The sequence below is a fragment of the Sciurus vulgaris genome, assembly GCF_902686455.1.
Source record: "Sciurus vulgaris genome assembly, chromosome: 3".
Classification (NCBI taxonomy): Eukaryota; Metazoa; Chordata; class Mammalia; order Rodentia; family Sciuridae; genus Sciurus; species Sciurus vulgaris.
Window position 1 is genome coordinate 55,386,753 of NC_136463.1, and position 14,431 is coordinate 55,401,183.

The 14,431-nt window shown below is 39.8% G+C and overlaps 1 long non-coding RNA gene and 2 pseudogenes across 3 annotated transcripts in view; 2 read left to right on the forward strand and 1 right to left on the reverse strand.

The window, feature by feature from the left end:
- The window catches only part of LOC306657689 (olfactory receptor-like protein I9), a 13,605-nt pseudogene extending 728 nt beyond the window's left edge, over positions 1-12,877 (forward strand). Inside the window, exon 2 of the transcript in view lies at positions 12,223-12,877. The product of the transcript in view is annotated as an olfactory receptor-like protein I9 (transcript). The remainder of the gene's footprint in view (positions 1-12,222) is intronic.
- Positions 1-14,431, forward strand: part of LOC306656245 — a 528,984-nt gene that overhangs the window by 104,628 nt on the left and 409,925 nt on the right. The gene's annotated exons all lie outside the window — the stretch shown is intronic.
- LOC306656224 (polyunsaturated fatty acid lipoxygenase ALOX12-like) overlaps positions 1-14,431 on the reverse strand; it is a 421,309-nt pseudogene that overhangs the window by 84,683 nt on the left and 322,195 nt on the right. The gene's annotated exons all lie outside the window — the stretch shown is intronic.

Consider the following 14,431-nt stretch of genomic DNA (forward strand, 5'->3'; position numbering starts at 1 on the left):
CTATTCTGGTTTCTTATTCTCCAGATGAATTTCATAATTGCTTGCTCTGTTTCTGTAAGGTACGTCATTGGGATTTTAATTGGAATTGCATTGAATTTGTACAGCACTTTAGGTAGTATGGCCATTTTGACAATATTCTTCCTATCCAAGAACATGGGAGATCTTTCCATCTTCTAAAGTTTTCTTTAATTTCTTTCTTTAATGTTCTGTAGTTCTCATTGTAGAGGTCTTTCACCTTTTTTGTGAGATTGATTCCCAAGTATTTTATTTTTTTCGAGGCTATTGTGAATGGGGTAGTTTTCCTAATTATTCTTTCCAAAGATTCATCACTTATGTATAAAAATGCATTAGATTTATGTGCATTGATCCCGCTACTTTACTGAATTCACTTATGAGTTCTAAAAGTTTTCTGGTGGAATTTCCTGGTTCCTCTAAATATATAATCATATCATCGGCAAATATGGATAGTTTGAGTTCTAATTTTACTATATTTATGCCTTTAATTTCTTTGGTCTAATTGCTCTGGCTAGAGTTTCAAGGATGATATTGAATAGAAGTGGGGAAAGAGGGCATCCTTCCCTTGTTCCAGTTTTTAGGGGTAATGCTTTCATTTTTTCTCCATTTAGAATGATATTAGCCATGGGCTTAGCATAGATGATCTTTACAATGTTGAGGAATATTCCCAATATCCCTATTTTTTCTAGTGTTTTTTGCATGAAGGGGTGCTGTATTCTATCAAATGCTTTTTCTGTATCTATTGAAATAATCATGTGATTCTTGACTTTAAGTCTATTGATATGGTGAATTATATTTATTGATTTCCTGATGTTGAACTAACCTTGCATTCCTGGGATGAAACTGATTTGATCAATGTGCACTATCTTTTAAATATGTTTTTGTATGCGATTTGCTAAAATTTTGTTGAGAATTTTTGCGTCAATGTTCATTAAGGATATTGGTCTGAAATTTTTTTTCCTCTATGTGTCTCTATCTGGTTTAGTTATCAGGGTAATATCGGCTTCATAGAATGAGTTTGGGAGGGTTCCCTCCTCTTTTATTTCATGGAACACCTTGAGAATTATTGGAATGAGCTCTTCTTTAAAGGTTTTATAGAACTCGGCTGAGAACCCATCTGGTCCCAGACTTTTCTTTTTGGTAGGCTTTTGATGATTTCTTCTATTTCATTACTTGAAATTGGACTATGTAAATTGTGTATGTCCTCTTCGTTCAGTTTAGGCAATTCATATGTCTCTAGAAACATGTTGGTGTCTTCAAAATTTTCTATTTTGTTGGAGTATTGATTTTCAAAATTGCTTCTAATTATGTTTTGTATTTCAATCCTGTCTGTTGTGATATTTCCTTGTTCTTTCCGAATTTTAGTGATTTGGGTTTTCTCTCTTCTTTTCTTTGTTAGTATGGCTAAAGGTTTATCAATTTTGTTTATTTTTTGAAGAACCAACTATTATTTTGTCAATTTTTTGTATTGGTTTCTTCTGTTTCAATTTCATTGATTTCAGCTCTGATTTTAACTATTTCCTGTCTTCTACTACTTTTGGTGCTGGTCTGTTCTTCTTTTTCTAGGGCTTTGAGCTGTAGTGTTAGGTCATTTATTTGTTCATTTTTACTTCTTTATTAATGCGCTCCCATGAAATAAATTTCCCTCTAAGTACTGACTTTCATAGTGTCCCAGAGATTTGATATGATGTTTCTTTGTTCTCATTTACCTCTAAGAATTTTTAATTTCCTTCCTAATATTTTCTGTTATCCATTCATCATATAATAGCATATTGTTTAATCCGTAAATGGAATAGTTTCTGATTTACTCTTTCATTTATTTCTAACTTCAATCCATTATGATCTGATAGATTACAAGGTAGTGTCTCTATCTTCTTGTATTCGCTAACATTAGCTTTGTGGCATAATATATGGTCCTATTTAGAGAAGGATCCATGTGCTGTGGAGAAGAAAGTGTATTTGCTCTTGGTTGGATGGTATATTCTATGAATGTCCATTAATTCTAAATTATTGATTGTGTTATTGAGATCTATGGTTTCTTTTTTTCAATTTTTTGTCTGGAAGATCTGTCCAGTGGTGAGAGAGGCGTGTTAAAATCACCTATCACCTAGTATTATTGTGTTATGGTCTATTTGGTTACTGAAATTGAGAAGGATTTGTTTGACATGCATGGATGAGCCACTGTTTGGGGCATAGATGTTTATGATTGTTATGTCTTGCTGATTTATGCTTCCCTTAAGCAGTATGAAATGACCTTCTTTATCCTTCTGACTAACTTGGCATGAAGTCGACATTATCTGAAATGAGGATGTATACTCCAGCTTTTTTGCTGAGCCCATGTGCGTGGTATGTTTTTCCCATCCTTTCACCTTTAGGCTATGGGAATCTTTTCTATGAGGTGAGTCTCTTGTAGGCAACATATTCTTGGATCCATCTTTTAATCCAATCTCCCAGTCTATGTCTTTTAATTGATGAATTCAGGGTGATTATTGAGATATTGATTTGGTTTTCCCGGGCTCATATGGTTGTTCATTTTTTAAATTTTATTTATTTATTTATTGACAACTTTGGTTGCCTCCTTTATTTGACAATTCCTTTAGGATAATTCCTCCCTTTGCTGATTTGCTTCTTTGTTTTTCATCTCTTCCTCATGAAATATTTTGCTGAGAATGTTCTGTAGTGCTGGCTTTCTTTGTCAAATTCTTTTAGCTTTTGTTTATCATGGAAGGATTTTTATTTCATCGTCAAATATGAAGGTAAGTTTTGCTGGTATAAGATTGCTTGGTTGGCATCCATTTTCTTTCAGGGCTTGGTAATGTTGTTCCAGGCCCTTCTAGCTTTTAGGGTCTGGATTGAAAAATCTGCTGATATCCGTATTGGTTTCCCCCTGAATATAATTTGATTCTTTTCTCTCACAGCCTTTAAATTCTGTATTTATTTTATTTGTTAGGTGTTTTCATTATATGTGCCTTGGTGTGTGGTCTGTTGTAATTTTGTGTATTTGGAGTCCTATAAGCCTCTTGAACTTGATTCTCCATTTCATTCTTCAGATTTTGGAAATTTTCTGATATTATTTTATTGAATAGGTTGTTCATTCCTTTGGTTTGGTTTCTCTAGGCCTTCTTCAATCCCAATAATTCTTAAATTTGGGCCTTTTCATGATATCCCATAGTTCTTGTAGATTCTGTTCATGATTTTCTTACCATCTTCTCTCTTTGTTCAACTTTGTTGTCAAGGTAAATCTTTTGTCTTCAATGTCTGAGGTTCTGTCTTCCAGGTGTTCTATCCTACTGGATACGCTTTCTATGGAGTTCTTAATTTGGTTTATTGTTTCCTTCATTTCAAGGATTTCTGTTTGTTTTTTTTTTTCAATATCTCTACCCTCTTTATTGAAATGATCTTTTGCTTCCTGTATTTGCTCTTTTAATTGTTAATTGGTCGTGATCATCAATGTCTGTGTTTGCTCTTTCATCTCATCATTCAGTGTGTGCATTTGCTCTTTCATCTCATCGTTTGCTTCTCTGATCATTTTAATTATGTACATTCTGAACTCCTTTTCTGTCTTTTTCTTCTGCCATGCTGTCATTGGGTTTTATTGATGTAACCTCTAGATTTTGTTTGCAGCATTTCTTTCCTTGTTTTCTCATATTGTTCAGGTATCAGTGGACTGCTGACATATTGCAGAATTTCCTCTATTGACTTATAATGTCCTTGAAGATTTCTATATATCCCCTCTTAGCCTTCAATAGGCTGAAGTTTTGGAGGAAGTTGATAATGCAGTTCTCCACAAGGAAGCTGCCTCTCTAGGAGTGGTGGCCTTCAGGTGGGGTATATTTCCTGCTAGTGTGCAGACGTGCCTCCACTTGTTGACCAATGGTCATCCAAAGGGGAACTAGGCTGTGGGCTGGGGCAAGGCCTGTTTGGGCCTGTGTCTCTGGTTTTACCGTCCTTTTCGGGAAGACTCAGCCGGTGGGGAGGTCTCGCTGGTCAGTTCCCCTCCTAGAGGTTCCCCTCAATTTACAGCTACCGCCTGGGCTGGGCTGCCTTCCTCTGCAAAGTTTCCAGGGTCCCGGCCCTACCTCCTGGGCATGGGAGCCTCACCCTTCGCAGATGAATCTCCTTAGGCTGCCCCTCCTCAGAGAATCTGCCCGCCGTCCTGGAACCTTTGCTCTGCCCCTAAGCATGTCTCTGTGTGGCTCTTCCACCCAGAAGCCTCCTGGATCCTGGGACCCTGCTCTGCACCTAATTGCCTGGCTATGCGGCCCCTCCTCTGAGCAGCCACCTGGGGCCCCGTACAATCGCTCTGAGTCCCAGAGACCTGCCGCACGCCTCTTCCTCCAGACAGCTGCCCCGTATTCTGGTGCGGTCACTAGGAGTCCAAGCAACTCACTTCGTGCCTCCTCCTCCCACCAACCGCCCGTTGCCCTGGGCAATCACTCCCAGTCGAAGTGACAGGCCCTGTTCCTCCTCCTCTTCCAGGTAACCCCCTGGGTGTTCAGGAGCGGTTGCTCTGAGTGGCTCTGAATCTACTTGACCCGCTGCACACCTCCTCTGGGCAGCTGCCCGGAGCTCTGGTGTGGCCACTTGAGACCAAGAGACCCACTGCGCTCCTCCTCCAGACAGCCCCCCTGTGTTCAGAGTGGTCGCTTTTAAAGTCCAAACCACTCACCAATCACCTCCTCCTCTGAGCAACCTCCTGGATCTCTAATGCAGTCACTGCGAGTCCAAACGACCCGCCGCACTCCTCTTCCTTCTCCTCCTACTCCTCAGGTCAGGCCCCAGTGTTCAGAGTGGTCTGAGTTCAAACACAGCTCGCCACGCAGCTCCTCCTCTGGGAACCGCCTGTAGCTCTGGTGCAGTCACTCCGAATCCAAGTGGCTCTGCTCCTCCTCCTCCTCCTACTCCTCAGGGCAGGCCCCGGTGTTCTGAGTCCACACAGCTCTCCTCATTGCTCTTCCCCTGGGCAGCCACCAGTGCCCCCAGTGATTGCTCCGAGTCCCAGCGCTGTGCTGAGCGGCCTCCTTTACAATGCTTCCAGTTGTCCGAGTTCACTGCTCCAGCAGGGGAAGAAGTGTCTCGCCGGGCACCTCTTACTTCACAAAGTTCCCTGCGTTCCGGGACTACCATCCCATCCAAGATGCCTCCCCAATGGGAGAGGACTCACCCGGCTGCTTTGAGTTGGTCCCAAGTCTCTCAATATCTCCTCTTTGGAATCCTGACTCCTGGAGCAACATGAAATGCAGCCACCCTGCAGTCCCGCCATCTTGAAAACTTCCTATGCAAGATTTTTTAAAACTCCCAAGGTGAATGTAAATGAAAGAATGTTCAAGAAGTATTATAGCACTGACCCCTTATTCATAAGATGGTTTTTATGTGAAAATGATACAAGCATTTCAAGGACATTGCACAATGTTATAGTAATGAACACTAATGATAAAACATGAATATACTGAACACTAATCAAATTATTTAAACCATGTGAAAAAGTCTTGGAAGGTCAAAAGATGGAAAAGAGAAGATGGAAAGGAAAAGTTGGAAAAGAAACTTAAACCTGAGAACTTTTTCTGCTGAACACCATACAACCTAGGAATTCAAGACAATCACATTCAAAAGACAGACATGAACTCATTCACCCATCTACAAACTCACCCAAGGTGGTTGACTGTGACTCCAGGGAACTGATCCTACTCCCATATATTCATTAGAGGCACAGGAAGTAACAGCCTCTGTACTCTTCACATAACTGCAGCATCCCTTCTCATTCTTCCCCTTCTACACACAGGAGCCCAAGGATCTCTGCATCCCAGAGGAGTACTGATGCTGGAGGAAACTAATGAAAGACAAAATAATTATTCGGGACCTCTCAGAGATTAATTCTCCCAGAGTCCTGTAGCGGTGCCTTATGACAACCTCAGTTCACACCTGTTCCCCCATCCTTTGGGGGAAGGGGAAGATGCTAAGGCAGCTTAAGACACGTGCTTTCTTGTTGCCTGTGTAGGCAAGGGGCAGGAGATCTGTGTGTCTGCAGCCTTCCAGAGCTGAAGCCAGATGGCTGAAGAAACCAGCAAAATAATCAGGGATGACATTGTGAATGTCCCATAATATCTTAGGAGTTTTAAGAGTTTAGGCTTTATCCTTTGGAAAATAAGTAACCACCAATGGACTTCAGTAGATACTATGTAATGCCTGTTTCAGAAATATTGCAAGGATGGCAGAACCTGTTACTACTCCCCATCTTATTGTCCACTGTCCCAAGGAAAGGAAGAAATTGCACTTAACAGGATCAGACTGCTATGATTAAAACACATGCAGACATAGAGAAATCAGAAGAATAAGAAAAAAAATGAACTCCTCAGACCATTTCCCATCAATCCTTCCTAACACACTGTTAAAATATTGATGTTGCTACCACATTTGGCTCATTTTCTATGGAAATCCTTAAGAGCAGCCAGCACAATCATCATCCCTTCCTCCATGTATTATATGTCACTTCCTAATGCCAAGAGATTCTCTCTCAGCATTTACTGGGAAGCCAGGTTTGGCATATACAATTCACTGTCTCAAAATCCACTCCTCATTGGTCATCATGAGCTGGAGGATCTTCACATAATGACACACTGCAAATTCCCTTCCTAGGGATGTGCATCCTTATTGGTGTTGCCTTTATTGGGTTTTATAGTTTTTGTTAATGTTTGCTAATGGTATGAACTGCCACCCAATCTGTTCCCAGAGATTTCAACTCTGCCAGTTTTGCACAGTAACCAATTTTCCCTTGATGATCAATATCAATTATCCCATGCAGAGGAGTAACCCTGCTGTTTGTACATTAGCTTACACATGAATCAGATAAAGACCAAATAATAGTCTAAGAGATGTTATGTCCCTCAGCAGAGGAGCATATCCTTTAAGAACTACACACTTTGGTGCCTCTTATTCCAATTCACGTTGCAGTGATCTCAAATGACTTAGTGGCTACAACTTGAAAGCAACACACATCTTCTCCATCTGCACCTTGGCTTTTTGCTTTGGAACATCTCGGCCTTCACAGAGTAGGATGTCACAGGCAATCTCCTCAGTACTTATACAAACCTTAAGATAGAAGATCCGTTATCTATTAACTGTGTACAGAGTGGAGGTGTGAATTAAAATTTAAAAGTTGTGAATATGGAAATCCAATTTTTCCATCACCATTTATTAAAGAGACTACTGTACTAGCTTTCTACAAGTACAATAAAATATCTAGCACTGTTAAATGAACCTGTCTTACAAACAGTTTCATTTAGCTCACAGTTTGAAGGGTTCAAATGACAAATGGCTGCCCAGGCCAGGCCACCTTTGCATTATCACTTCAGGTTGCAGGATAGAATGGCAGAACACATAGAGAGGAAGGATCACATCTCCAACTAGAATGGAAAGCTCCAGGATCCTTTTCAAAGTCATCCACAATGACCTGAGGACTTTCCAGAAGGTCCTGCTACTTAACCATAGCAACTCTGCATACTGTAATCCTGAGTCTAGACCTTTACATATGGATCCTTGGGGGACAGTTGACATTAAAGTAGTAGTAAATTAGGCAGAAGAAAAATATTAACAACAACATCTAATCATAAAACAGAACAATTAAAACAATATACTGTAACAAATGTTGTCCCAGTCATCTCTTCCCCTCTCTCCCTAAATCTTAGTGTACTCTATTCATTCTTCTTTTTCCTGTCACACTGTATCATGATAAAAGGCCTAAAGGGTGAGATGAAGTGAGGTGAATGACATAGGCTTTGTTACCTAGCATTAGCTACATAATATAATGCTCACTTGAAGGTTCACTTGAACCTTACCAAATAAGTTTCATTATGTAAGGTTTACTCATTGCACAACAATGCAAAAACATGCAATCTGATTCTACTTGTATAAGCTGTTATACTCCTAATATAGTTTAGATCATTCACAGTCTAGTACTTGATTTATTTTTATGTATCATCCTACCATTTTTCTTCAAGTCCCCAATGTAGGCTCCACCAGCACAGGATTCCTGTCCATGCCCTAAATGGGCAATGAGTGGGTCATTCGTCTCTCAGCTCTCCATCCCCACCTTTTCCCAAAGTATAGTCAGGCGTGATCAGTGGCTGTAATCAGTCACCATACAGGACTCTGAGACTCTGAGAATTTGTCTAAAAAAGGACCTAGATAATTACTTTGTGCTTAATGAGTTATGCAGAAATCTGGATTCCCCTGGGATGCAGAGCCTCTCAGGCCCATGGATGACTAGAAGGTGAGCCATGAGAAGGGATGGCATGGTTATCTATGTGATGACTACAGAGGATGTTACTTCATATGCTTATAATGAAAAAGGAGAGCAGGCTCTTGTGTCAGGGACTGGGACTGACCCTCACACACCCTGGGTAAGTTGTCCAGATGGAAAATGATCTGGTATCTTTCCAACCTGAAGGTCATGATTTGTCAGGTTTTACGATGTTCTACAAGGTAATTTTTCACGTTAACTTTTGTTTTTTTTCATTGAGCTGCTTTCAAGACTTTGCCACAGTACAGAATATTTTGATGAATGTTCATCAACATATAATACTTTTATTAAAAACACTGTTCATTACCATTACTTACTTGCAGTGAATCCCCAAATATCACAGCATTTTGACATAACAGGTCTATAAGGCAGGGGGTCAGTACAATAAAAATTCTTAACCTTCATTTATTTTACACTTTCCTAAGGAACTTTAGAAAGCTTTGCACAGACCACTTCTCAGAGATTTCAATTAAATTCTCTCAGTGGGCTCAATAACCTATATTAATCACAATGTGTGTATATGCTAGTCAAGTGCAGTCCAGTGATCACAGTATTGACACCACTATTTGTGTATTTATTAAAAATGTAGGATCTGATCTACAGAAACAAAACAAATGTCTTAAATGGTAGGTAATCTGCATGTTTGTTACATTTACAAATTTTGCCCTACATAATTCTTAAGTGCAGTCCAGACTGAGAATATTAGATTTTATGGTGGAGGAAGATAGGAAGCTCAGTGAATTATGAAAATATCTGCAGGCAATTTGTCTGGTTTTGTGATCCCTGTACATGTTCTTGACACAAGGATAGTCCTACAAACTCAAAAGGTGAACAAAAGTCTGAGAAACCAGGTACATGGTTTTCTCCACATTTCTTCCCACTATGATGTAAACACATGGTGTCCACATGTATAAACTGTTAATGTACTTGTGTTAAACACCATCAGCAGCTGGTGAACATCCCAGCAGAACTCATTTAAATCATTCTAGTGAATGATCTCACCTCTCTTAATGCTCCGTCTCTGCATTTTTGACAGTTTTTAGACATACTGTTTTATTTTTGTACTTAAGATTGAACCCAGGAGAGCTCAACCCTGGTGCTACATCCTCAGCTCTTTTTTATATTGTTCATAGAGACAGGATCTCACTGAGTTACATAGTGCCTCAACTAAGTTGCAGAAGCTGGCTTTTGAACATGAGATCCTCCTGTCTCAGCCCTCCTGAGCTGCTGGGGTTTACCAGGCAAACTGCAGAGCACTGCAACATACTAGACTTTATGGAGTCAGGGTTATCAAAAAGAATAGCAGGGTGTTTGTGTGTGTGTGTGTGTGTGTGTTGTGTGTGTGTGTGGTGTGTGTGTATGAAGAAGAAGAGAGAGGGAGGGAGGCCTGCTCTCTTTCTTTCTTTAGCTGTCTCTTTGTTTCTCTCTCTTTCGCTCTCTCTCTCTCTCTCCTGCTCCCTCTCTCTCTCTCTCTCTCTCGCTCTTCTCTCTCTACTCTCATCTCTCTCTCCTTCTCTCTCTCTCTTATCCTCCTCCATTACTCTCCTCTCTTTCTTTCTTTTTCCTTATTCTTTTTCGGGGATAGGCAAATAGAACACACCATTAATTCCCTGAAATCTGACAGGGACTGTCTCTGCCTACTAGAGGTCCCTGGAAGAGTAGATAGTACAGTATGGAGACCACAAATTTCTGAAGACAGAATTCTTTCTCTTATGGAGAGTGAAGTCTTTTCCCTTAAGACCTTCTACTGACAGTAGCAAGGCTCATCACATTTTGGGGGGCAATCTACTTCACTCAAAATATGCTGATTTAAAATTCAATATATTATAAAATACCTTCATGCCAACACTCAGAACTGGTATTTTACAAAAGCCTGATGCCAGAATCTAGCCATGTTGACACAAAAAATTAATCATCATAAGTGATATGGAGATCTGAGGAGGAACTCATGGGACAGCTTCAAAAAATGCAACATGATCTGCTTTCTCCATAGTTTCTAAAATGCTCATCATATTATTTTATCTCACATCAATATCCCTGAAATTTGTGTGGATTAATACTTAAAGATGTTTAAGTAATTGGTCTCACTGAAACTTGCAGTACTTCTAAACACCTTAATTTTTTAAATAAATATAAAACGACATCTGTGAAGTTGGTATGGAGTGTCAAAATTTAGTGCTATGTGCTGAAGTCTAGTGAGTTTGTACTCTAGGAACATTTTAGAACCGTGGTTATTTTACTTAATGAGAGTTTTCTGTCCTTAAACGTGAAGGAATCTGTCTCAACAAACACTAACGCAGCATTGGCCACATCAGGCACCATGACAGGTGCTGCCCTGCTGCAGGCATGAGACAGACATGGCCTTTCCTGCATGTAGTTCACAACCTGGTGGAAATTCAGCCATCAACCTCTAATCAGGGAATTCACTGCTATGGGATGAGAACAGGATGCTGTGCAAACAGCAACACAACTCACCGAGGGTGAGGATAAAAGGGAGGTTAGTTTCATAAGTGCCATCTAATGTAACTGAAAGATAAATCAGGATAAGCTAACTGAAAGAGGAAGCAGAGGGGAGAAAGGGATAGGTAGGAAGAACATCAAGTATGAAATTCTAGAGGCAATAAATTATGATTTTCAGTCCAGCACTGCTGGACAATGGAAGGTTTGTATCACTTGGGGGCCAGATGAGACTGTGGAAGTAATCACAGCTCAGGTAATGAAGCACCATTTGTATCCTTCAAAGGAACTTCACTTTTATCTTAAGAGCAATAATATCCTGAAGCGTGAAGCAGGAGAGATGATCCAATTTCCATCTCAGAATGACACAGTGTGAATGAAGGAGAAGAGTATTTAAGGTATGAAAAGAGGGACATGACTTGAATCTCACTGGGACTACTCACATAATTCAGGTGAGATAACATGTCATCAAAGTCTATGAATGTGGTTTTGTGATAAGGAGTGGGGGAAGCAGCAGAGGAATGAAGTGTAGAATATATGGAATGTGACAGATACAACTGGAGTTGATGGTGACAGAGAAGAATGGAAGAAAAAAAGTCCAGAAATTTCTGATCAGATCCTGCATTATTTACAGAGACATGAGAGAGAAGAGGAGGCGTGTGGATGCAACACAACATGCTGAGTTTCATTAGGGACATGATGAGCTTAAGATGCCTGTGATTCATTGAAGGGAGTATGATCATCAAGCAAAGGCACACAAGAGATCTGTGGGTGAGAGAGGTGTCTCTACCTGAGTTTAAGTGATAATCTAAGTATTTATCATAGATGAGATTTTCTTGGGGTTATATGTAGAATTATAAGAGGATAGGGTTTACAAATATATGTTAGAGGAACACCATCCTATAAGATATTATATAGCAGACACCAATGACAATTGGTTAGGATGACCAGTCAGAGATGTACAAGAAAATGCAACACTCCTTTTGTGATAGAAACTAAGAGATAAGTATTTAGGAAAGAATGGACTACTCAAAAATGTTTAAAATAATATGACAAAAAGTAATAATTGATCATAGGGATTAAAGACACTTGTAAGATTATACTTATTGTGATGATGGTGAGATCAACTATTATAGAACATGTAAAGACTGTGTATCAGAGAAGACAATCATTGTCACATGGATTTTTAAAGGGCTAATTTCTCTTAAAGGTACTGGAGACAGGTAATAAGGGGAAAATTCAAACTCTCACCTCAGAGTTGCTTCTCCTGGGCCTGCCCATCCAGCCAGAACACTAAAACCTGTTCTATGCCTTACTGCTAACCATATATCTTGCCACAGGATGAGGGGGAACCTCTTTATCATCCTCATTTGCCTGGACTCCCCATCTCTACACACACCATGCATTTGTTTTTTCAGCATCTTGTCTTCTCTGAAATCTGCTTTTCCTCTTTCACAATGCCCAAATTGCTATAGAATATGCAGAGTCAAGTTCCATGCATCCCCTATGCAGGCTGCCTGACCCAAATTTAGTTCTATTTTTCTGGAGACCTTGGGAAATTCATCCTCATGGCAGGGCCTATGACCACCATATGAATATCTGCTTCCCCCTGCACTAAACCACCATCATGAGCCCCAAGCTGTCTGTCCCTGGTGGTGCTGTGTGACCACAATCTATGCCTTCTTACACATCCTGCTCATTCCCAGACTGTCCTTCTGTGCAGACATTGTGATCCCACACTTTTTCTGTGAAATAGTCACCCTGCTGAAGCTGGCCTGCTCTGACCCTCATGATAATGTTGGTGATATTTATTATAGGAAGATTGTTGTCATACCATTCTTACTCATTCTTGTGTCCTATACAAGGATCATGTCCTCTACTCTCAAGGTCCCTTCTGCTTGATGTATCTGTAAGACCCTCGCCACCTGTAGTTCCCACCTCTCTGTGGTGTTGCTCTTCTATGGGACAGTCATTGGTCTGTACTTATGTCCATCAGGTGATAATTCAACTGCAAAACATACTGTCATGGCTCTGAAGTACACAGTGGGGGCTCCCATGCTGAAACCCTTCATCTATAGCCTGAGAGAGCTATGGATGGAGCCCTAGGAAGGGTCACTTGTTGGAAGAAAATTCCCTTGTGTAAGAAGGGCTTTTAACATATTTTTTACATTATTAGTGATATTAATATTGGAATACAGTTTTCCCTCACCATGGGAACTTCTGCTGAAGTAGCACACTCCATAACTGTTCAAAAGGCAAAAGAAAGGAGGTTTAGCTAAGTAGCGAACTAGGGAAGGTGGTCTTGGAGAACAGGCTTTGCCCTCCTCTTTGTCTTTCCCAGATAATGATGAACAAGCCTATGTAAAAGCTCCATTTTATGTGCTCTCAAGTTCTTACGTTATTAAGTTAATCCTAGGTCTTACAGTTTTTTCTCAAATCTGCTTTGACTATGCTATCATTTTAAAATATTGCTCCATAATCTTAGATTGATACTCAATAACTTCCCAATATCTCCATCTCCCAGAAAACCTTGAGAGTCTCCCACATAATATTCCTGCAAAAATTCTGTTGTCACTCTATCTCTTAACTTTCCTACACCCCTTATTTATTTTCTTGTCTACACTTTTATTTCCTGTCCTGTCAAAATTTTTCTAACTCCTTGTGCAATCCTGTCACTGAACAATTTTATGTTCACCTGTAATTAACGAATCCAGGATCCTTAGAATTTATTGACCCAGGATGGGGCAAAAAGATAGAGGCTGTCAGAAAATTTTAGTTTTTAAGTTTGCCTCTCTGTTGACTTTGCTGAAGGTTCTTGAATGTTTTATTGTACCCCCATCACAATCCCATGGAAATAAAGACATTATGACTTATTTGCATACTAAAAGCTATGAAGCTCACCAACTTTCCTTGCCACCCAGTGGGTCAGCTGTTAAGGCTGTGCAAGATCAGGGACTGAAGATTCTTTTCATTTTCTCCCACTTCCAAATGAAGGTCAGTAACTATCCTCTTTTAAAATTGTAGCACTCTCATGACATGGATGGTTTCTTGTCGTGGTCTCTTCATTTTTCAGTTGTCCCTCTAAGTGATGATATTCAAACCCATTCCTTTCATATAGTCTCCTGACCTCGCTACTTTATCTGAAGGCCAGATCTTTCTTCAGAGCTCTCAGCTGTTCTTTTTTAAAGCTTTAATTCTATTTTTACTTGTATTTATTTATTTTTTAGATTTGTTCTTTTTAGGAATACATGACAGTAGAATGTATTTTGACATATTATACATTCATGGAGTATATCCTATTCTAATTAGGATCCCATTCTTGTGGTTGTACATGACATGGAGTTTCAGGTGGTGTATTCGTGTATGAACATGGGAAAGTTATGTCCAAATCATCCCTCTGTCTTTCCTATTTCTATTCCCTCTCCCTTCTCTTCAGTCTACTTTTTCTAATCCACTGAATTTCCATTCTCCCACCACCCCTTTTTGTGTGTTAGCATCCACATATCAGAGAGAATATTCAATTTCTGGTTTTTTCGGGATTCGCTTATTTCACTTACCATGATAGTCTCCAGATCCATTCATTTATTGGCAAATGTCTTAAAGTTATTCTTTTATGGCTGAGAAATACACCATTGTGTATATATACCTAGTTTTCTTTAT